This window comes from Acanthisitta chloris, unplaced genomic scaffold (genome assembly GCF_000695815.1).
Source record: "Acanthisitta chloris isolate BGI_N310 unplaced genomic scaffold, ASM69581v1 scaffold22292, whole genome shotgun sequence".
In the NCBI taxonomy this organism is placed as follows: Eukaryota; Metazoa; Chordata; class Aves; order Passeriformes; family Acanthisittidae; genus Acanthisitta; species Acanthisitta chloris.
The window spans coordinates 51,125-73,748 of record NW_008661345.1 but is presented as its reverse complement, the minus strand read 5'-3'; positions in this window follow the sequence as shown (position 1 = coordinate 73,748).

The window sequence follows — 22,624 nt, the reverse complement described above, 5'->3', positions numbered from 1 at the left end:
GGTCTACCAAGCTCTTGCAGAAAGAATAAAAGGTTTTCAGAATGGGACTCTTACAAAGTGTCCTGCTATAAAGGACTGCTCTCAAACAGAAACTGCACTTGCTCCAGAAACTATCTTGGTCTTCCTCACACCTTCCCTCCAGGTTCAGTCCTTGCCTCTGCTTCATTGATAGGAGGGCAATTTGGTGGTTGCAGAGGTGATTTGGGTCTGTTCTTCCTACACTAGACCCTTAGGGTGCCGAGGAGGAAATGGAGAATTACCCATCTGGAAAGCATTTAGCATCTTACATTAAAATTAATCTGGCAGTTACCATAAAACCTTCGGGAGCCATCCCCAGCAAGTGCTTTCCTTCTCTTTTTAACATGGCACGAAGGATGCATGGTCCAGAGTTGTGTCCCACTGCTCTCCCAACCTACGCAGGAATGGCAATGCCATTTGATTCCTTTGCTCCCTGTGCTGTCACACCGGGCTCAGGAAGTCAATCTTGGGTGGAATTTCATTCCTTTCCAGCAACCTAATGCAGGCAGAGTACGTCATGGTCACCCTCCCATTCCCAGTTGGCACTCTGTTGATGCCACAAGCAGAGAAGCAGCCTGAGATGGAGTGAGCCCTGGAGGGCCGTGGTGTCATTCTCACGGTGACAGGGGACTTGGATTAATTCAAACACTGCCAGCACTGAAGAAGACACAAGAGCATCCATCCAGACTAGAGGCTGAGCAAATAGAGACCTTGATTGCTGGAAAGTTTTACGAGGATAATAAACAACATCATAATAAACGGCCATGAATATTTCATGGCAGGTGTAGTGCTAATATGATGTACCATAGAGGAGTGATGGGGTTTTTCAACATTTGGATGCAAATGGGGAATGTATTCTACATTTTGCAGGTTTCTCCCCAGACACACTATGTTTTTTAAAAATCAGATTGACTGGGAGCATTTGATATGAGAAACAACTTCAGGGCTCTGGTTAGAGTCAAAGAAAAGCACAGGCAGTATCAGAGTATTGTGGGTGCTAAAGATGAAAAAATCCCACACAGATGAAGCAGCTCATTTCCCTAAACATCGGGGGAAGCTAGGTAGGAGTTACCAAAGGGAAATCATGCACTGTGCTATCCTTGGAGATGGGAGCTGAGCTTCCTACCCGGTAACAGCAGCACCTCTGCGCTAGAGACAGTGCAGCCACTGGTACCTGGGAGAGGAGATGAAAGTTGAAGGCCAAATCCTTCTTCCTCACTTACTGCTGATGTTTGAACTTGCCTGGAGCGGAAAGGAAAAGAATCCCCTCTGTGGAGCGGACTAGAGTTTTTGAATTTTCACCCAAACTTGTATACTAGGTTTTCTTTGATGAAGCCCCTTGTTCAAGGGCATCAGCTGGCAAGATACCTGGCCTGATGCGTTCATCTGAACACGTTCCTTTGCAGGAACACTTGGTGCCTCTCCACCTTGCTGAGGACACTGGACAAGACCTGCTGTGTCCCAGGAGCAGCACTCTTATCTCCCACAAGCCCTGTTGAGTTAGTCCTGTACTTTGTCGTGCAGCCAGAGGAAAATGGATTTCTTGGTGTTTGTTTCCTGCTCTCTACTGGCATATGCTTCTGCATGAGCACAGTTCAGGGCACAAGCTTGCTAATATACAGTCCCTTGTTGGCTGAACATCTGTATGTCATCACACACAGGAACACACGCACTGATGAGCTCAGGCAAGTGCTTACAGCTGCCAAGGCCAAGTACCAGCCTGTGCCTGGATAAGACTGCAACAGGAGGACTTATAGCCCCCTGTTTTCTTCTTACAGCTCTCTCCAGCCTTTGCTAATACACACTGCAAAACACTGGCCTGCTGATCTTCACAAGCTCCTTTAACATACTTGTCCTGTCTCCCTCTCTTTTAATTAATCCTGTCAGGTCCCCAGACATCTATCAAAATGCAATACACATTGCATACTCACCAGTTCAGATGTTGCAGGGACAGTTTCTAACAAGCCACCTGCCTGCTGTCCTGTTTGGCACAGGTGGCAAAGCCAGAGTTTGAAAGGAGAGACAGGAGATGAGGAAAGCAGCCTTGGCAGGTGCCTGACTGGGCAGAGGAACAGGTATGGAGCCGGAGGAGACAGCCTGCAGGCGTGGGCTCTGCTTCATCAGCCGTGGGATAAACTTGGCTGTTTCCACCCATTGCTGATTCTCTCTCTGCTTCTGTTTTCCCATTTCCAAGGCAGGGTGGGAAGCACACCCGTTCCCCTGTATGAAGCATTGCTGAGGAGGACCTGCACCTTGAAAAGTAAGATCCAACAAATTACCAGGTACTGCCACTTCCAAAGGCACTTTGTCCTGCAGCATGGGCTGGAAAGCATCCCTCCTGCCACCTTGATCTGTGGAGAGCCCCTCATCGTTCTGGGGACATCAGGGACTACTTTTCCTCTCTGCTTAGCAAGTTGCCAGCAAACCCACAGTGTTTCCTTTGGGTTTCTCACTTCCTCCTTGTGGTGCTGCTGGACTGGAGGCACCAGTGATGCTTACCCTGAGTGCTTGTTCCAAAATGATTGCTCTATGGTTTTGCCTTCCATGCTGTATTGCTGGGCTTGGATAATCCAGGGCCTTGTTATTTATAGCCTTTTCAAGGGCTTGTTCCAGGTTCCTGACCCCTGCAATCAAGATCACTCCCAACCATCCTGGTCAGGACCCAGCATGCACACACAGATGTGGAATCTGCTCACAAGGGCACTTCTGCAGAGCACTGTTTTCACCAGTGTGTCGATGAATAAACAGGTCACAGCCCTTTGCAGAGCGAACCTTTGTGATGTGTTCAGCCAGCTGGCATCTCAGTGGAGCTAGGACCATCAAATGGAAAGTGCCTTTTAGGAAAAGAAAAAAAAATCAGAAAAAAGGGGAAACTGGAAAAAAATGCATTTATTTTTTAAAGTGTGCACCTGAGTGATGCTGTGGGCTAATTTTTCCCAAAATGGGTGTTGTCAGTTGATGAAAACTCTTTCACAAAGATGTTAAGCTCACTTTCGGGATCAGAAGTATTTCTTCTTGGAGAGTGCTGATGAGATTGTGCCTTGATCAGCCAAAATGGGGCTGATTTGAATGTGCTTTACTACAAAGCAGTCATTACATTTCTCTTTAGGATTCAAACGAACATTTCCTCCATATTTCAGCAATGCTGAACTGGCTTTGCAAGGACCCCTCCAGGCATTTGCTTAGGAACTGGTGAAATTACCCTGCCTAATGGCCTCCAGAAGTTAAGTTACCCAAGCGTAAACTGTGCCACGGAGATCTCAGGAGCTGTGTGAGGCAAACGGCACATTGGTTTCTCTGCCAGTCTCAAGGTAGCAGCTGAAGCATAAACTGGGGATGGAAAAGGACTTAATATGCTCACACACTTTGTTGTTTTGTTTTGAGCTCTTTTTGCCCATTAATTTGTCACTGCTTCTTGTGGAAATTGTGTGGATGGGAGAAGCAGCATTTGCCCATTTGTTCCATCTGCTCTGCTGACACCTTGGGTTGGGAGGGCTAGGGCTGCAAGTTCCCACACTGAGTGACCAAGGGCAGTGGCAGGGGACCAGCAGCATGTGCGAGCGTGGGAGACCCTCCTGCCACCTCTTTGACTGCAGCACCCTGCAGCAGATGAGCCTCAGGCTTCTCACTTGCCACAGAATTGGCACGGCAGCCAGGAAGGATGAATCCCACTTAACTGTTTCCTTCCTTCCTTCCTGTGGTGTTTTCTTCATGTGAAAACTGGTGGGATTAAATCCACAGGTATTGACTATGCAAATGCCTGTCATCCGGACTGACAGTTTTTGACTGTGGCTCTCCTCCTCCAAGCCCAGTGCAGGAGGAAGACCTTTCCCTGGGTTGAGTGTGTACTCTGGTTTCCTTTGACAAGGTTGAGTTTAGTTGCCATAAAGTGTAATGATGATGACAGCCTGTGTCAGCTTCAAAATAGCTAGCAGAGCTCAACGTACTATTGTCTACAAAATCTGAATCAAATCAGACAAAAGATTTCTCAATTAAATTCCCCAAAGTACAGAGTGGTGGGAGGCTCACGAGAGTACTTACATGATCTGGTTTGCCACTTGGAAAGACAATGGGGAAGAGAATGGGGTAACCAACAGTTAGTAACCAGCTGCAAATCAGGTACAGAGAAATAACCACTATAAACATCAGGGTTTGACATCAGTGTCACCCTCTTCACCTTCATGAGGCTTCTCTCATTTACTCCTGAGCACTCAAGCTAGGGACTCTTGACTCTGCACAGGCTTTTAAAACCCAGAGAGAGGTCCAAGAGGTTAACTGTAAATTAAGGATGTTATGAATAGCCACAGCTTCACATCTGAGGGCTTCTTGATGTAAGGCATCTGCCCCGTCCCATGCTGTTTGACCCTCCTGCTGGGGCACAGTGGGGAGACTCTGGGAACCTGCAGGGATTGACTCCCTTCTCACAGTGATGTAGCTGTGGGCTCTGAGGGTGACATCTCTCCCACACAGGTTGGGGACAAGGTGCAGAAGAGGCAGGTTATGAGTGGAGGAAGAGGGACAGTTTGCAGGGAGTGCTTTTCCTCTCCCTAGGGGGGGACGGGGCTGCCACAATTTTCCTTGGTTGGTGACTGCAGATCCTGTAGGATGGTGGGCAATGTCAGTGCTCTTGGGAAGGAGGTGTGTAGTCTCACTGCTGAGGGCTTTTTGATTTTTCAAACTGTCAGTAACCTGAGTAGATTTGGCAAGTGCAATCACACATGGGAAAGGAGAAAGCATGATAAAGCATCATTAGAACAAGGTCTAGCTGATTGGGAACTCCATCACTAAACATATGTATCTTGCTGCTGCGTTGGTTTGTTCACATAACCCTGAGTTACTGCAGACCTCTGAGATTTATTTTCCTCATGTTTACCATGACTAGCTGTAGAATTGTTTTTACTTGTCCTATGTTAAGCACTAATGAAGTGCTTCTCCTCTAAAAGCATTTTAAGATAAAATAGTTAACAAGCAGGAAAACACCAGTTTGGAGCCTTGTGAAGCTGTTTACACTTCCCCTGGACCCTTCCCCTCTCTCATTCCATTTCTTCTGCCTCCCTTGCAGTTTATGGCACTGAACTGGTAAATCACATTTGAGCTCATGCCTCTCTCTGCACATAAGTAGTGGTGTGATCCTGTGGAATAAATGTGGGTGATGGGAATGCCTTTAGCAAGGCACATTCCTGTTCCCCTCCACCCACGATGTATCCCCTCAGCCTTGTGAGCACTCAGCCTGTAGGCTTATTATTTATCCTGGTGAGCTTTAGTCAAACCTGAGAACCTGCCTTCATGCATGTCCCTGAATTACTGCACCCAATCCGTGCATAAGGACCTGAGTTTCAGCACTGACTGATATGAACAGGTCTGCCTGCAGCTAAAAATAGAAAGCACGGGGCAGGCTTTCAGGCAGAGCTGTAGTAACTTCTAATATAAGGTGGCTCAGCAGCAGTTCCTATGGCAAAGCTTCCTCCCAAGGCTGCAGCATGGGCTCAAGCCATTATTAAACAACAGAGTTTCCTTATGGGAACCAACTTGTGAGGTGCAAAAGCCAATACAGAGTTTTAAAATTTTCTGCTTCCTAGTCTGGGGGTGCCCTGCTCTGTAGGAATGACTCCTTGGCCCTGTGCCTCAGTTTCCCCTCTGCAAGGGGTTCTGAGTGCTGCAAGGGATGCATTTTAGCTGCATGTTTTTCTTGCCCTCTCTGCAGCAGGAGAGGCTGCAGCACCAGGACAGACTTGCAGTCCTCAGCTCGCTGCCCTGCGAGCCTGTTCTGCTCTGCTGCTACCCCCTGTGCTCCTATTCTTCCTCCTCCTCAGAAGTATTTGTTCATTCCCCCACTCCCAAGCCCAGCAGGAAGATGCACTTTCTCAGCACGCCTGAGTAGTGCTTTCTGGCCCTGCTGGCAATGGAGTGTTTCCTTCTTGCAGGACCCGACCTGTCTGTTGGAATTCTGTAAATCTCCCGCATCAAGGGAAGTTATTTCTTTGTTCATTAGGGCTTATCTGCTGTGAAAATCTACTCCCCCCTCCGCAACTCCCCCAGAGTCCTCGTGCCATCAGTCATGACAATGGCTCATCACAGCGGTGCTCATCGCAGTGAGTGGCTCATTGTCCCCGTGCTGGAACATATGGTCTCCTGCCTTAGCACTGCCCCATACACAGGCTTCTGCACGAGGAGCAGCTGTGGAAAGGCTTAGTGGATCTCCCTAGGGTCAGCCAAGTGTAATATCCATAAGGAAGAGCACTAGACAACTGTGTGGCAGGAGGAGGCAGTGGGAGCTTCGGGCTGGCTCTCCGGAGCATCGCGGTGGTTCCAGCGCAGCTCTTCTCCTTGCCCAGGAGCAATGGTGCAGAAGTGCAGCTGCCCTGGGGTGGAGGGCAGCAGCAGGACAGCATGACAGGGCTGAGGGAGGTTTGGCTTCTGCCGGGCTCAGCTGCCTGTTTGTACGAAATGAAAGTGCTATGATCTTTTCATCCTAGGCAGAACGCTGCTCCTGTATCCACCTGAGTGACCCCTTGGTGTAGGACTTGACTCCTCGGGAGCTGAAGGCAGCTGTCAGGTGGAAGATTTCTTGGGGCTGTTGCACAGATCACAGAGTAACCCACAGGGCTGGGACCTTCACCTGCAGGGGTGCTTAGGTCCTGTATCAGCATGAGGATGAGTGTGAATGAGTGCTGTGGATGAAGAAAGGAGTAGATCCTAGTTCCCAGGGTGTGTAACTTTGGAGAGGAGGGAAGGAAGGCAAGTGTGGCTTGGTCAGACCACTGACTGGTTCGTGCCAACTTTCCCCACCTGTGGAGGAGGCAGGAAAACAAGGTGGGGGTTAGCTTTTATTTCAAGGCAGAGCTCAACAATCCAGCTTTGGGGCAAATAGACACAGGACAGACTGCCATCACTTTCTTGTTCTGCCCTCTCCCTCCTCAAGTAAACTTTGTCAGGCTGTAGCAAGGAAGTTGTCAGAGAGGGGGTGCAGAGACTGGAGATTAGAGGTGTGCTGGGGGTAAAGACAGCCTTTTGCCTGGGATGGGTGCCCTCCACACCTTTGCTTTCCTCTTCCCCCTGGTTTCTGTTTTGTCTCCACAGGACTTCTGGGAAGATCCAGGACTGTTGCTTTCCTAGTGCAAACAGAAGCCTGTTTGGCTAAGAACAAAATCCTCCTGTAGGAAGGACACTTGGTGGTGTGTTCATGGTCCATCATTTGATGCTGTCTCTGCTGCATACAGATGGAAGGCAGGATGGAGATGTGCTTGTGGCTGCCCATGAGGCCTGGACACACACACCCAGAGAGTGGATCTCAATCCCCAGAGCCCCTGCTGTGGGGGATGGCTGATGGGTAAGAGCAGAGCCCTGGCAGCATGGACCTGCCCCTATACCTAGAAGTTCTGGCAGTGTCCATAGGGCATGTTTTGATGCTGCTAGAGATCAGGAATGCTACCGAATGAATCTTCCTGGATTTGCTGTGATAATGGCTTTGGGACTGTGGTATGATGGATGCACTCCTCCTGTTTGAGCTAACTGAACTCTGGGCCAGGCAGGTGCTCAGCAAGTCACTCTGAACCCTATTGTGTGAGGCTACCAGTGAAAACTCAGCAACAGCCCCAAAACAACCCAGTTTGGCTGGAGTCTGGGCTGAGAAGAGTCTGAAACTACATTAACACAGCAGAAAATCTGACTCCAAATCAATCACTTTATCCTATAAATATCTGCAGCTCTCGGGGCCTGTTGAGCTCTCCCTCTACAGTAGCTGGCCATGCAGTGGGGATCTCCCTTTGAGCAGGGACACCCCTTGAGGTTCCCCCTCGAGGCTGAGAGATCCCTTACCTGACAGCAGATATCCATGGGTTGGTAACTGACATTTTCTGCATATATGTAACATTTAAGACCTGTCTAATAATCTTAGCAGTAGTCTTTGCTAATACTTACTGGAAGTGTAGTAAATAGTAGGGTACTGATAGTCAGTCCATCTATACTTATCAAATATTTTACATGCCTAAATCTGCTGATTAGAACTCAATAAACTAACTGCTAGCTCAGATCCACCTGAGTGATCTCGGTCTCTTCTTCTGTGACAAAACTGGCACAGTTGGCAGGACGGCAGATTCAATTACTCAGTATTTATGAAGCCATGGAATTAGCCCTTCTCCATGATTTTCTGAGGATTGAGTGTTTGAAAATTGGCGTAATTGAAGTAAGATAGAGGAACAGTTAAACCTGGTGAGAGGGAAACTGAAAAATGGTAAAGAAAAGGGAATAATATGCAAGATATCGTAAATGTGTTTGGAAGCAGCGAGTCATTGTAAGGAATACAAAGAAAAGAAAATGAGAATGTTACAAGATGAGGTTGAACAAAGAAAGCAACATGAAATGCTGTCACCTCTGTGAATAGGACAATTGCAGAAACAACTTGGGGGGGAAGGAAAAGTGAAAAAGAGTAGAGGACAAACTAGAACTCATCATAACTTGGGTCCTCAATCCCCCAGACCCCCATAAATTGCATCCCCAGAAGATTGGGGCAGAGATATATGGGGGGACTCTGACCAGGAATTTAAGGATGAGAGTAGTGAAGAGAGTGAATTAGATGAATTGTAGTTTAAGGTGGCCACTATTATTAAAACCAAAGTGTCCAAGGGGGTAAACAAAGAAATATGACCAGAACCATTCTGTGGGACCTCATTCAACTGGATAATTTGCAAGAAAAATACAGAGAGAAGCCTGGCAAGAATGAAACTGAGTATTTGTGGTGTGTCTCTAACTGCAGATGAAGCAGATGGCCTTTGGGGACCAGGGATAATTTTTAACAGGGGAACCATCCCCTAACATTCCATTACAGACCGAACAGGATAGGGGACACAGACCCTCAGGAATGAGGAGAAGCCACTAGTATCCATATATACTCATTAAGAGAACTTTTTACTGCTGTTACAAAGGCAGCCTGTGTTCAAGCTATGGAGATAAACATGGCAACTACCCTGTCTCAGCTCCCACAGACCCCTAGGCCATGAAACCAGTAATAGGAGGAACCCCTGCTTTTTTAAAACTCTTATGAAAAGAGACAAACCAAAAGACAACAGTGGAGCTAAACATCATATTAATGCTAGGTGGGTACACCCTAGCCACTCACTAGAAGAGGTAACTGGATCAGAATCTTCATGCTGACACTTGTCTTATTCACTTTCCAGGAATCATACTGGGTTATACCAAAACACTAAAAACCAACAATACCAGAACACCTGCCCTGGGGACTAAGTAGAACAACCACTGGATGAATACCTATCCTTCTTGAAGTAGAATCATAGAATCATAGAATCATAGAATCAGCCTGGTTGGAAGAGACCTCAAAGATCATCGAGTGCAACCCTACCATCATCACTAGACCATGGCACTAAGTGCCACATCCAGTCTCATCTTGAAATCCTCCAGGGATGATGAATCCACCACCTCCCCGGGCAGCCCATTCCAATGTCTGATTACTCTTTCCATAAAAAAATCTCTTCCGAATATCCAACCTAAACCTCCCCTGGCAGAGCTTGAGTCTGTGCCCTCTTGTGCTACTGCTGGTTGCCTGGGAGAAGAGACCAACCCCCACCTGACTACAACCTCCTTTCAGGGAGTTGTAGAGCTTGATAAGGTCAGCATTGAGCCTCCTCTTCTCTAGGCTAAACAACCCTGAGAGTATTAGTCATCTCCAAGGTGAATCAGATCTAGTTTATACATCAACAAGTCTGATGCATGGGGTGGAGACCCTCATGTCTTTTATTTGTACAAATCAATATTGTAAGGACTGTAATCACATTTAAGCCTGGGTGCATTGCAATGACAATCACTAACAAAATAAAAACTATAATCATACAAATTTAGGAATCCTACCCATTAATGAATTTGGCAGAGGGAAATGTAAGCATAATATGTGAAAGACACCCCCCCAAAAAAAAAAGAAGAGGAAATTTACCTACTTTGTTTTCAATAGAATTCCTTTGAAAAGTGATATAGATCTAACAAGGCTGGTAGCTGTTCAATGAATGTTACCTTAGAAGAACATATGGAAAGAGAAATAGTATGCACTTGGAGATATAATTGATCTATTTATTCTGTATATATAATTTAACTGAAACTAGGATCATTTTTATCAGCACAGCAAAAATTGCCTTGACCTCCACAATGCATCCTATGATCTCTCAGATTCCTGGTAAGACTGTTGAAACCTTAACCCCACAGTTTCTGAAACTGGGCCCTATCCTATTAAATGTACAGGCCAGCAAAAAGTGCTACTTAATCCTTCATGATGCCTCAAGCAAGTGGAACTATCACTGCAGGATAAAATCTCTGCATTTAAACCCACCTGCTTACCATGCCTAAATACATCCTATGCAGGGTTGTTCACAGAGCTGCATGGGTGAACCCTCACCTCTCCAAAATGAGCAAGGAGAGATGTGACTGGCATCCTAGGAACAGGATTAGGAGTGTTAAACAGCTGAAGTTTTGGCAAATAAATTAAGCTTGGCAACAAGTGATTTGTATAAACAAGAACACTCAATGCAATCTTCTTTGCTGGCATTAGGAACTAGTCAATGAGTCCTAGCTGATACAGTGCCTAAATGGCAATAAAGGAAAGGACCTAATTGTAGATGCACTTGGCATCACCCAGAATAATGTTTCCATAGCTCTTAGCTGTACCCATGCTCTGTTATAGGTGCAATCTTTTAGAGCAATAATTAAAAGGGAAGGCAATGAGGGCACCTTACCCGCAGAGATTCAAAAGGTAATTTGGGAAAATGTGACTCAGTTCACAAAATATTTCCAATCTTGGTGGTATCTAGTAAAATTCACTTATGAACCCACCAGCAGGAAAGACACAGCTTATGTTTTAACCCTACACAATGCTTAACAGTAGGACTCAATGATCTTAGAGGTCTTTTCCAACCTAAATAATTCTATATTCTCAATCACTGCACTGGGATCAGATCACCATGGAACTGTACTCCATCCCTTAGAACACAGAGTATAGGCCCAGCAAGATGGGAACAAATGGCAAACTGTCACTGCTGTGTGGAAACAACAAGGATTTATTTGTGAATGTAATACTGTTAGGACCCAAGACATTTGTCTTGACACTGAACAAAATGTTTGTCATTTTGAAATACATCCCAATGAGACCTCTGAAACTGTACTTGCGTGTGTTGGGAATGGATGTGTTCACATGAGAGCCCTTTGTGATTCCTTATTTATAGACAACACCACTGTGTGTACATACAATCCCTCAAATATCTCTATTTGTAATTTTATTAACATTATGGGATGCAACTTTAACTATTCAGCTCCTGCCAGAACCCACCAATTACTACAATCTAGCTACAAACTGTATCAATGTCCCTGGCCCACCCTCATTGGGATGGATGTCACCTTGGTGAGAAAACTGCTGCAAGATGATAAACAGTGTCAATTGCCAAAATGAGATCAAAAGAATAGACAAAGAACCCTAATCACCATCCATCATGATGCAGATAAGGTACACCATGTCCCAGACCGACTAAGGAAAGATGGAAAATATCACTGGTGAGAAAATCTGCTTGGATGGTCACCAACACCAACTGGAGCTTTGAATCTGATGTTACACCTAATTGTAGTCTTGTTAATCACTGTAGTTTTGTGTTCATTGTTATTCTTTTGTTTTTATGGCAAATTACGGTGCTTATCTTGACATATAATAGCTATGAGTGAACATGTGGGTATTAAAGGATCAGTAAATCTGACATATTATCTTATTTACCAGTCTATTACCTACTCAATAAATTAACTTCTAGTGCAGATCTGCATGAGTGATCTCGTGACTCTTCTGCAACACTGTGGTTGACAAGCATTGAGTTGAACGTTCACTGTGGGATTTTAAGTCATCTTTTCTCCTGTTTTGCTCAATTTTTTTTTCCTTGCTGAAATCCTACATCCTCTGTTGCTTCATCTCACTTTTCAGCTTGCCATGAGTGAGATGGAGTGGATTTGTATTCTGGGGTGTTAGCTCCCCAGTTCTATCCAGCTGAATGGGGACACTAAGAGGTTTTCAGCACTAAACCAAGTGCAGGAACTGGCATTACACTCATTCTACCTGGTGTCTTCAAGGTCTGGAATGGGCAGCATAGGGGGAATGGGCTGCGAGATGGAGAGCCACCTACAGATTTGATGGAGGTTGAGATGCTGTGGTTGCTGTGGCTTGCAGCTGGGTTAGGGTATGTGCTGGTGGTGCAGAGCACAAAAAAGAGCCCAAATCCACCTGGGAGTCCCATCCCTACCCAGCGGTGGCCCAGGCAAACTGGGCATGACACAGGACGTGCTGCATCTATAACGTGTCTGTATCCAAACTCTTTTGCAGAAAAAGGAACCTGATCCCATAAAAATTAATAGACTTTGAGTCTGTCAATCCTTCTGATGGCTTTGAAGACTTCTGCCTGTATGGTCAATTCAAAGAACGGCTGCTATCCTGGGGTTTAGAAGTGGCATCTACAGAATGGTCTTGAATTGCCTAGGGAGGAAATCAGGCTTTAACTAGCTGCAAAGATAACCAAGGGCTGGGAGCTGAGCCCTGCTACCTGCATGTGTAGATCAGCATTGAATTAGACAGGGGCCTGGCTCGTTCCCCTCGCCTCGCTGATCATACCAGATGACTACTTGGCCCACTGCACCATCTGGAGAAAAATAGCTGAACAAATGGAGATGTGCAGGTGATCTGCAGTTCAGGGACTTGTTTTCTGTCTTGTGGTTTTTGGCATTTTTTTGTTTTATTTTTCACTGCTGAGCTCTGAGGGGATTTGGATGTTTGACTCTCCCCAGCCTGCTGGCCTTGGCAAGAAGGCTTTAGTTTCTCTGCACTGAATAAGGTAACTGTGCAAGTGTGAGTGTTTCATCCCACTTGGATGTAGAGCTGATTTATTACTCAATAGAGCCATTGAGGAGCTGGAAATTGGATGTGATTTGTACTCAGGGCCAGCGCTGGCTTGCTGGGATGAAGTCTGTTCAAGGCATCACCTGTGACTGCAGACTTCTCTCCCCTTTGCTTCCAGAGTGAAGGGTTTACATAGTGACCTCCTTCTCCTCCTCCCCACAGCAGGCCCAGATGACAGTGGGCTCCCCACTGCTGCTCCCCACCTTTTCTTCTCCCTGCCTACACAGGATTAGCTAGCCCAGATATAATCTCTTCATCCCTACTGAACTGCTGAGAAATCCTATGCCAGCTGTTTTTGAGGAAAAAAAACCCAGCTCTTTGCTAATTCACAAAACTTGGCGGGGGTTGGGGGGGGACACACGACACGTGGTGTGGAGAAACTAGGGAGAATAATTGGGCAATTCCCGACATCCTCGATGGCAGCTCTTAAGCAATTACGGGGACTCAGCAACACCCTTATCACAGCGCGTTCTGGGAGATTAGCCGTCTGCTCAGCTGGCAATTAGAGCTGGTAAATGGGAAGCTGCCACTTAGCTTTGACTTTGTAGCGGCTGTTTTCACTTCTCCAAGTCAGGCCCCAGGCTCCGAAGGGAGGGGTGTGGGTATATGTGGGGAGGATAAAGCCTGAGCTGCCTTTCCTATGCTATGAAAGAGATTTGTGGATAGGGTGGCTGGAAGGGCAGAAAACCTGCGCTGTTTTCTTTTTTTAGTCCCTCTCCACTTTTTCTGACAACCTGGAAAGCAGGTTCCCTGATCCTAGGTTTTGTCCCAGTCTAACTTTCCCTCTATCTTTATTTGTGACTTTGGAAAACTTCACTTGTTGATGCCATCTGTGAAGGCACCAGTGCTGTGTGTTAATGTGCTGTGGCTTCATTAGCTCAGGAAAAATACCGAGCTGAGAAACAGGTTTGTCTTTCTGCCCAGACTATGGACCTCCTGTGAGATCCTGCTCAGCTCAGTAGGGTGCACTTCATGGTTTCTTTGCTACCAAAGAGGCTTACGATGTTCCTGCATCTTACGCTGTGGTGCATCAGAGGACCTGAATGATAAAAAATCCGTCAGCCTCAGTTGCTTTGGTGACTGCTGGTGTATTTCTTCAGTGCTTCATGTAGACCTGCTGGCCCAACTGAGGGGGTGGCAAGCCCTCATCTCTGGCCTCCACACAGCTCTACAGGGTTTAGTACTGCACTAAGGCAGTACAGAGGCTCTTGCCCAGCTCCTTTGGTGGGGTTGAGGGTCTCAAACAGTGAGACCCTCATTGGTAAGGAAAGGTCTGGAGCATGGAGGCCAAGACAATTTCCTGCTTGTCTGGTACAGCCTTGTTTGCATCCCACAGGCATGCAGAGGCTTGGCATGGTCCACGTTGGTGGGCAAGCATAGTGCGTGACAGATTGAACAGCTGCCCCATCCCGTGGAGCAGGTCCCCTGCTCGTGGGGAAGGCCATGCAGCCATCTGCTTTTCCTTGGCTGGAAACCATGCTGACGTGAGGGGTTCTGGCAGCTGCCAGCCGTGGCTGGGGGCCGGCCCCCGGAACCCCGAAAGGAGCCACAGTGGGGGTGGGAGTAATGAGGTGCCTCTCTCCTGTGAGCTTAGCAGGAACTTTGCACTTTGGAATTAGTTTCAGGGCTTTTTTCTTGCCGATTTATCTTTTGAGTTTTCTAGGTCAACTGTCCTCCTTTATTATCCTCACACTACCTATTTATCTCATCTGCCCCCTCTTCTTCCTGCTTCCCTCCCCGCGGTTGCCTGTCGGTGGCTGAGCTCTTGCCCGCCAGCAAAAACAAGCTGGCGGGGGATGCTGAAGACACATAGGGCCTGACAGCAGAGGCCAAGTCAGCAAAGCCGCTGGTCCCGGCTTGCTGTCCCTCGGCATCCAGCCCACGTGTGGGAGAAACCTTCCCAGGTGCCCCAGCACCGTGAGCACCTTGTCCTGCGCTGCCAGGACAACTCAGGTGCCTGTAAGCTGCAGGTAAGAGGGTATTGGCCATCTCCTCTACCTGCCTGCTGTGCTCAGGCCAGCTCCTTCCCTACCCACTCCTCTCACCCACTCTCCTCCAACAGACCCAGGGTGACAGATTGAGGTGCAGATCCAGGGCAGTGCTGGCCCCAACAGATGCTGCAGATCATCCTTCCTGGAAGTCCTTGATTATGGTCTCTAGGCCTCTAGACATGGCCTTGGTGGTGACAGTGCAACCTGTTTGTACCAAACATTAATAATGATTAAAACGACAATAATATTTTGCAGTTTTATCTTCTGTTCTGGGCATCATGTTTTGAGAGAGAACAGCTGGAGGGGTGAGATTGAGGAGATGAAATAGTCTCGTTTGCCTGACCCAGAGTGGCTGTGGATACAAGGGGCCTATCATGTGGCCAACCAACCAACCAAGCAATAAATAAATAAATAAATCACTGTAGCTGCAGGTGCTATAAATAGAGCCTTTGCAGCACTCTGCTTTAACTTACCTCTTGCTTCTACTTCTGCTAACCTCCAGATATCCTGCCCAGCCAAGAACTAAATAGCAGGGACCCTTCAGTCAAAGGAGGACCACAGAACTAGGTGTAGGAAACCCTGCACCAAAATATCCTATGTTTAATTTTGCTCCCACTTATCCCACGTGCCAGCTCTATCCCACAGCAGAGTTCTCACCTGAAGTCAGGGATGCTAAGCAGAAATAGTCCGGTGTTTCAGAGCTTGGAGAGGAAACTAACCCTTCATTGCCCACAGCTGTAGGACACAGATGTGCTGAGGCCTGGCCCTTTCCAGATACATGTTGTGCCTGTGTTAGAGCTTTTGGGAAGCTTTGGGCTTGTGTGTGTATTGGCTGCCAAGAAAAACCTTGACACATCCAGGATCCCAGGGGAGGGCCAGAGGGTTGACTCAGGTGAGACCTTGTAGTACAGCTGCTTTACAAGCTTCAAACCTCTGGGACAAGCCCTAGTTATGCCTCCAGGTGTGCAGAACATCATCAAACCCTCTGGCAAGGGGAAGAGGAATGAAATTGAGATTGAACTGAACTTTCCCAGTCACACTTCATCATTCTGACACTGTCAAACTTGGTCAGGAACCTCGTGACAAGGTTTGGGGGTAAAAGCAAGTAGTCAATTTTCTTTTAACTTCTGGAAGCAACAGGAAGGTGGCAGAGCATTTGATGTCTTATTCAGCTCAGCAGACAGAGCTGTTCCAAATGGCTCTGACTCAGCACAGCTGGAGCACTATATGAGCCACATCTGCAGTGTTCAGTGTGCCCCTTGATGGAGAGCACAAAGGGCTGTGTGCAGCATCCCACCTGCCTGGAGTCTTAGAGAAGAAGATGAGACTTAATCAGCATGAATCCCATTGGAAAAAAAATCAACAGAAGCTGTTAGGCAAAGCCCCTGCCTGGTGGTTTGAAAATGCTGATGCCTGCCTTGGATGGACAGGGAGGGTGGGGAAACTCAGAGCATTTGGAGGTATGAATTGTCCATCAGTAAAATGACAGACCAAGCCAAAAAAGATCTGGAAGGGAAGCTGACCTCATTCTGCTGTACTTAAATTTTCAGGGCTTCTAGAAATAGAGAACATGGTAACTGTGCTCCTACCTCCCAAACTAGAATTAAATTTAAAGTCTGGAAGTTCCGCTGGGAAAGGTTAGGTCTTGGGAAGAAGGATTTCCTGACCCAGGTAAACAGATCTACAGCCCAAATCCATTGGCTCTTGCTGTTCCACCAGTGACCATCAGAGATCTGGACTTCTTATCACTAGAGGCTGGAGGCTGCTTTCAACTCCAGTCCCCCAGACCTCACTTCATCCTGAGGCCCACAAAGGCTCCCACAGAAAAGACCACGCGTGGAGGTCTAGGCAGGGTGGGTGTAGATGAGTGCTATATGGCTGTTCCTACCAGGCTGCATTACTGTCTTCACCTTCTTCATGGAATGGGCAGAAAATCTACATACTTGAAGAGCAGGTGATACTATAGGTTTAGCAGGGAACTTCTTTGCAGTGATAGTGGGCAAATGTAGTTTTGTGGAAGTTATTATCAGCAGTTATAATCAGTCTGTGTACTACATCCAGCTCTGGAGCCCTCAACACAAGAAAGACATGGCCCTGTTGTAATGAATCCAGAGGAGATCACTAAGTTGATCACAGCACTGGAGCACCTCTCTTGTGAAGACAGGATGAGAGTTGGGTCTGTTCAGCCTGTAGAAGAGAAGGCTCTGGGTAGACCTTAGAACCTCTTCCAGTACATAAAGGGCTCTAAGAGAGCTGAAAAAGAACTTTGGACAAGGGCATGGAGTGACAGGACAAGGATGAATGGCCTTAATCTGAACGAGGGTAGATTTAGAGTAGGTATTAGGATGAAATTCTTTACTGTGAGGGAGATGAGGCATTGGCACAGGTTGCACAGAGTACCTGTGGCTGCCTCAACCCTGGAAGTGTTCAAGGCCAGGTTGGACAGGGCATGGAGCAACCTGGTCTAGTGGAAGGTGTCCCTGTCCACGACAGGGGTAGGAACTAGATGAGTTCTAAGGTTCCTTCCAAGCCAAACCATTCTGTGATTCTGTAAATCCTTAGTTAAACTGTGTGACTGCAGTGTAGTGTTCCACTGGGCAAACTATCCAGTGCTGTCATGGGATCTGCTCTTATACAGATGCTACACAGGAAAGGCAAAAAGCTCAGGGGGAAAAAAAGTCAATGAAAAGTGTCTCATGCTATACAGAAGGCAGGAGCTGGATTTTTTTTTTTTGATGGAGGGAGATGCCTCCATCTCTGTCTTCAGGGCTGAGTTCCATCACCAGAAGGCAGGCTGAGTGCACCAATGCAGACATCATTTTGCAAGCCCCTTGGGTTTATGCAATTGTTATTTTTGAGACAGCCAAACTTTTACAGTGAGAGATAGCAGATTTTCTTTTAGCCAGGGACTTCAGAGGCTCTGGTTGACTGCACTGCTTGATGCTATTGTGCTGGGCACAGGGTTGAAAGGGGCTGGTAACCTCTAGAAGGATTAGAGAGAACATGTTAAGGAAAACCCTGAGTTTGGATTAAAGATGTTTAAAAGTCTCTTGTATCAGCAAGCTCTTTTCTCTGGGAGAGATTAGGAGTGCAGTTTCTCTCGACCGTTCTGTTAATCTGGTCTCCATGGAAACAGGATGATGTTAGTGGTGACACACTCCCCTAAATGGCTTCTCAGCAGCCGTGTTAGAGGGGGAGACTGGCTTTAGTTTGTCACCCAAATCTGGTTAGTCCCTGACAGCTGCTGCTGGGGGATTTTTTTTGCTGCGCGTTTTGTGCTGTAACCTGCACCAGTGCCCCTGTGCTGCAGAAATTTTGCTGGAGAGTTCACAGGCTCAGGCCTTTGCACCTCACTTGTCCAACCCAGAAAGCCACAGACTTTCAAACAATCTTGATTTTACTGGGTCTCCTGAATGGGACAGGCTGTGGCTGTCCTGCAGATGTCTTCCACCCTCCTACGTTGCCCAGTGTGACTGAGGTATCTCCTTGTTGTGGGATAATATTCAGGAGGTCTCTGGGGTCTGCTGCAGTGACTGCTCTTGGATTGATATTGCCTATGGACAAGACATCAAGCAAGAAGTCAGGAAACTTGCCTTGTCTTAAAGCAAATCCAGCCTTGCAACACCCAGCCAACAGTAAACACTGAGACACACCTTGTGTGGCTTTGCCCTGTGCCTGTCTGTGCTGGGGACAGAAGAAATGCCTGTCCCAGGGATTTGCCTCAAAATGCAAGCTGGAGGTGCTAATGTGGCCATCCAGGCTGAGGGTGAAACGGTGGGTGGCTTGTAAACGTTCCCTGCATCTTTCTAAATCCCTTTTCATCCTGAGTCACACGCAGAAGAGCGTGGGTGAGTGCGAGTAGGCAGAGAGAGAGGGATGGTAGGGCTGCATGAATTTGGATATGCACATCAGCTATCAAACACAGTGCAAAATTGCTGTGAAAGCAATGAAAAAAGATAAATTTCATATCACAGTCTTCAGATGATGAGCTACTGCTGTCACTGCTTTCTGTTTTAGTGGAGTTAAAGTGAGACTTGTTGAGATTAGCAAGGGGTCTTCTGCACCCCATATCTCCTCTTCCTAACATTCCCTTTTTTTCTCCCCACTGCTCCACAGCTGCATTTTGCAGTGGCTCTCAGCCAGGTGTGTGGGACACTGCTGCCTTTAGTCCCTTCAGATCTGTCATGGGTTTGGCTAAAGAAAGTTGAAACAAAGCAAACAAAATGAAGATAACCTTTCTGCCTATCTGAGTCCAGCTCATGCTTCAATAACATTTTATGCCATCAGCTAATTCCTCCTAAATCTGGAGCTATCTACTTAAAAACATAATGAAACTGAAGAGTCAGGGGAGAGACTTAATTAGTAGTCTTGTTGGCCTCTCTGTGAGCTCAACCCTAAATCAGACCTCAAAGGTTTTCATCCCAGAAACTTCACAGAGTTCCAAGCTTCTCTTGCAGAGCAGCTCACTGACTTCCCAGGTCCATCTGGAACTGCACCAAAACAAGTCCCTGGATGTTCCCTGTAAATCCCATTGCCTTTTCAGCCCATTGGAAAGTTTTCACAGAAACAGTCCAAACAGCCACTTCAGATTTAATCTATGAGTAAATGACTTGAATAAAAAGCCAGCTAGAGCAGCACAGTGTCACTAACACCAGGACACCTGTGAAAGACAAGCCCAGCCCTGGTCTTGCTGTGAGTGAGAGACAGGACTCTGCACACCTGCCCAAGTGGCCCTTTCCCAGCTAGTGAGCCCTGGGGAGGGGTCTTACAGCCTCATGTATCATTTAAAGACTTATTCTATTCTGGAAAGCAGGCAGCAGCTCCCGTGTGGGCTATATCTCAGCAGTTGTAATTTGTCCCAGTTTATAAATAAAATGCTTTTCCTTGACTGCGAAGTCCCAATGACATCTACAAGGCAAGCTGTGATCTCTATGGCCTGTGAATCATTGCTGATAATGGAGATCCTGCTGACTGACTCCTACTTTTGTCAGCTGTATAGCACCAAAGTTTGTGGATGCACTCAGAGAGAACTCCCTGGTACTATAGCAAGGGAAATGCTCCTTCCCTTCCTCCCTGGAGCACAGCCCGGGTGGAGATCACCTGGGAGAGATGCTGTTATGGACAGAACAAGGTGCTACAGTTCATTTTTGCTGTCCCTGAAAGGTATTCCTACCTCCCTCACCTAGCCTGGGGAAGGTTCAGCTTCTCCCTTCCCCTCCCTTTGTGTTCATGTCTTCTCCTAGCACCAAGGCCAGACTAAAGTCTGAATTTTCTCCTCTTTTGCCCTCAGAACTCTTCACTGCCTGGCCCATGTGCAATAGACTCCAGCAACAAGGGGAAAACTATGGCTCTTCTTTGTATCTCAATACCTCCTCCTGCTCTTCCTTCTGGAGCATTGGCATCTTGGTCTCCATCCCTGGAATGTTTCCCTGCTTAATTCAGAATCCAGGTAAGCCCTTGCTTTGCTCTGTGCATCACTGTCCTCTTTACTGTGGTCATAAGAGCATTGCCCTTTGTCAAAGTGAAGATGGCATCAAAACTGGGACTTAGTAATTATCTACATCTTGGAGGGTGAGAGCATTTTCTGGGAGCAACATTCAGGTGATGCTGGAGGCACTGCCTGGTCGGTGGAGTGTCTTGGGTCCTCTGCCTGCCTCTGCAACATTCGTCTGACACAGCTGATGGTGTTATTTCATAGCTCTGTATCTCCATTACAGCCAGGATAACAACACCTTGTGGGGGTGAGAGTGGATGTTCATTGGCATTTGTCATCAACTCAACTGCAAGCACCCTGGGGAGGCCTATAAATAAGTGAGGGACTGTGATTCAGCAGCCACTGGAGGAGAAGCAGCTGCCACTGTGTCCATTTCATGATCACTTCAAAAGCCTAAACTCTTTACTTGATTTGTGTTTTTGCATTAAATTTGCAAGAGCTCCTTCCACAAGTGGAGCAGGGGAAGGCGATCTGCTGTGCCTCCGGGAAGGATGGTGTGGAAGGAACCACTGTGGTAACGATGCAGCCCTTGAGACTGATTGAAGGCTCCACCACAGTACCCTCATTCCTTATTGATGTGCACCTGCTTTTATGTTTCTTTCTTCTTCTGTTTGCTGTGGTGGGTTTTCCTGATGGATTTCCTGATGGGTTTTTATTGCTGGGCAGAGAGAGGCACTAAAAGAAAATGTTTAGGTTAGGCTTGTGGAGAAGCAACCAGGTGTCTGGATGTGTTATCAAGGTAGCAAACACTTTTGCATCTGCAAAGTCAGTGATGGGACTAAAAGGAGACTGAGTAATCTGAGCAAAAAGCACAACTGTGTACACCTCGAGGCTCTGAGCAGCAAAATTGCAGTCTGGATTTAGTTCCAGATTGCCAAGTTCAGCTTCACTCATTTAATTCACCCAGTGCTTTGGGACATTATTGACAGTCATGCTTTTGTAAGGCTGTGTGGGCCTGCATCTGCTGGGACCTGCTGAAGTGAAGGTCTTTCTTCTGTGTGCACACTGGGGGACAAAGTGTCTGTGCGTGTATGAACTTCTGTCAGCTACAAAACTGAAGCAGCTCTATTCCCTGTAGCATTTGTATGGTCTGTTCTCTGTAAATTAGTTTTAGTGAAGTCCTTAGCTTTGTCTCTGGGAGGGAGGATGTATGTCTGTCCCTTGTGTCAGGGTGTAAATGCCCCCACAACTGGATGGGTTAAAGCATGCTGAGCAGGCCTGTCCCTTTCCGCACTGAAGAAAGCGGGAAGGGAAATCAGTTGGTCAAGAGGTGAACAGTAACCACAAGAACACATGTGAGACCTGTGATGCCCTAGGAGATCATGACTCCATGTGGGCCCAACAGCAGCAATGCTGAGCTCCACTGCTGGATCAAAAATGCCTGAATGACATCATATGATGTCTTTGCAGCTTGGTGAGTGATGACTTGCTCTGTGCCCTAGATGAGAACATGGGGAAACAGTCACAGAGGCACTACACAGCCTTCTTGCTGAAGCACAGCCAGGGTGGGGGAAGATCTCTCAGCCAGGTCACCCTGTGGCTCTCACCATTTCTAATGAAGCCTCGTTCCTGGTGCCCACTCAACCCTTCTGCTTTCAAGTCAACAAATTACAAAAAAAAAAAGGTAAAAAGCAAAGAGGAGGAGGAGGAGAAAAAGACAGAATGATATATTTTTGTGCACTCTCCCTCTCCTTCTTCATTCCTTTGAGCCATTTTTAACCCAAGCTAATTCAGCTGGAAATATTAATAACCCTATAAGGACGCCACCTCCTTGTAATGAAGTGTAAAGGTCACTTCTGCTCAAATCACACAACTCCTTCATTTTGTTCTCTGCAAGGAACAGCTCCTCTCTTTAATTATTCAGTTTGCTTTTATATTGCAGTTGCTGCTTTCTTGTCCCTAATCTCTGACACTTCCCCATTACGTGAGTCCCCAGAGGGCTGGGCCGTGTGGCCTTCTGGGTCAAGATGAGGACCATGGGTGTTGTCAGCAGCAGTTGGGGTTTGCCTGGGGGAGGAAGGAGAGGCTGGATGTGGAGAAGAAGAGCTGATTCTTGGTTTTCAGAGTTATTTCTTTGATGGTGTGAGTCTGCTGGTGTTTCTTCAGGGTGTGGGCATTGTAAAATGTGTTAATCTTTAGTTGAGTTAAATCTTTATGCATAATGTGCCACTTGATGTGATGGATAGGGGA